The 2,313-nt window shown below is 43.1% G+C and overlaps 1 long non-coding RNA gene across 1 annotated transcript; it reads left to right on the forward strand.

The window, feature by feature from the left end:
- Window positions 1–304: 304 nt before the first annotated feature.
- LOC147006040 (uncharacterized) lies at window positions 305–2,072 on the forward strand. The gene is made up of 3 exons (XR_015047178.1): window positions 305–428; window positions 924–1,034; window positions 1,956–2,072. It is a non-coding gene; the product is annotated as an uncharacterized LOC147006040 (long non-coding RNA).
- Window positions 2,073–2,313: the final 241 nt, after the last annotated feature.

Raw genomic sequence — 2,313 nt, forward strand, 5'->3', positions numbered from 1 at the left:
CAGCTGGTGATAATTCTGGCTTCATTCCCCCGCTCAACAGCTGATGTTCAGGAGCAGGGAAGCAATTGTGTGGGTGTGTTCTGAGCCTTGCCATTGCTGCTTCCCCTTCAGCTGCTTCTGCTCCCACACGAAGGAGCAGACCCAGACCGGAAGGCTGAGTTCCTGGGAGTGGCCCCAAAATGAGGACAGTGCTACTAGTACTAGTCTGCTGGCCGGGATCCTTTGTTCTATCACAATGAGGTCACGGGTGGGTGAGGAGAAGCTCTTCTAGCTCAGATCCTTAGCAGCTTTTGTAACACTTGACTTCAACCATCAGTGGACAGCATGGGCAGACATCCTAGAACAGCAGGGTGACCCTTATCCATGTGGCAGGTAGCACTGTCACAGGTCTTGTGCAACACTGGCGTACTGCGACCCTGAGCTACACGGTAACCTGCCTTATGACTTTAGTGTCAACCTAGGAAAACTGGGATTCCCAGACCTTGCTATTGGCTAGAATTTCTATCACCAGACCTATGTGTTGGGATTTTTCCAGCCATTGAGGATGGCTTCTGTTACAGATCTTGGGCTTAGATGTCTGAGACTTTCTTGGCCCTTAATTCTTGACATCACTCTCTACAACTTGTTCAGCAACTAGCAGGCTTCTATGTTTTTAATTTAAGTATTCTGGGCTTCCTTACTGTTTCCCACTGCTGCAATGACTGTACTCCAAAACATAATATGGCTTCTCGTTGCTATGGTTTGCTGCAATGGCTGCCACTGCTAGCTACAACCTCATTTGTCACCAGCCTTTGCTATTGTCCTATTAGCTATTCCTATTACTGGCTGTTGCCGTGACTCTTTAACTAAGTCTGTCTCTGCTACTACCTTCTCTCATGAGTCCCTGCTTTATTTATAGATGATACTGTCTACTTTTTCAACAGCATTGCAGCCATTCCCATGTCTATACCACCAGAGTCCTGCCCTCATCTCTTCCATTATGTCTTCAGTTTACTACATCAGCCTACTCAACTAATGATGGATATCAAAAGGAGGCAAGAAGGGGTATAATATAGTATCATGTTGCAATACTAGGCCAGGAAGCTAAAGTATCTCCAAGCAGCTCAAAAAGAGCATTTATTCCTACTATCTTCATACAAGCAGATTGTGTTTGCAGAAATCACAGTTTTGGCCCCATAACATCATTCACAACAGTTCCTCTAATGAGAAGTCAGTGAAAGGGTTCCTTCCTTCTCTGGCTCAGATGGGAAGAGGTATAGGCAAAGACCCACTGTCATGGCTAAGGTCACAATTTTGAGAGTTGGGTTGAGGCAGTAAGCAATCGTGATTGTTGTGCAATTTCTTCAAGGCATTTGTGAATCTTTAAAAACAGTGAGGGTGGTGTAAGAGTCATCTGTCTGCATACTAGACTGATGATGTGTTCTTGGATTCTGTTTATTGGAATCTTATTGAGTAGTTTTGCATCGATATTCATAAAGGAAATTGGTCTGAAGATCTCTTTCTTTGTTGGATTGTTGTGTGGTTGAGGTATCAGCCTAATATTTTATTTGTGTGTAACATATTTTATGAGTGGATGTGTATTTAGTCCTTTATAAATCATGTGGAATGTGGGAAAGGGGCAAGTAGTCAGTATATTCTCTCCTCTCATAGTGTATGCTATTCAATGTAGAAATTTATAAATAACCATCATGTTTTATCTTGGCCTAAAATGAAAAGTTTAAATATAGGAGCAGAGAGTGAGTCATTGACTCAATATTAGAAACTGCAAGCCAATGAATGGCTAGTCTTTGCACTTTACCTTGACTATGCATAAAGACAACATTTGGCCAGATAACATTTTCCTCTAATAATTGTGTTCTGGCTTTCATGCCTTTATCTTGATCACAAGAAAAATATAACAATTGGTTCTCCTGACCTAATTACCCAGGGTCTCACACATGCTATTGTCTCGCCAGCAAGAACACACACGTGAGAAACCGGATCCTTCTGCAGCAACTTTATTACACCAGTTTCAACATGAAGAGGAAGACCTCAAGCACCAAAAAGGCGCTGCTTATATACACCTTAGTGTGGCATGTCCACACCTGATTGGCTGCTCTCCCAGAGCCTCATCACCACGCCCTGGGATGGGCCGAGACTTGGCACGAAAACACTCTCGCACATGCGCACATTGCTTGTTTACCAATTAGACAATACAGGCACCGTGGAAACTGCTTCCCACACCAGGGTGCTGTTTTAGCTTTACTTTGCAAAGTTTTCCCTTGATATCTCACAGACAAACTTTATTTTTTCCTCAAATATTGTCCATATACC

This window comes from Mus caroli, unplaced genomic scaffold, assembly GCF_978045245.1.
Source record: "Mus caroli unplaced genomic scaffold, Mus_caroli_1 scaffold_1, whole genome shotgun sequence".
NCBI classification, from domain to species: domain Eukaryota; kingdom Metazoa; phylum Chordata; class Mammalia; order Rodentia; family Muridae; genus Mus; species Mus caroli.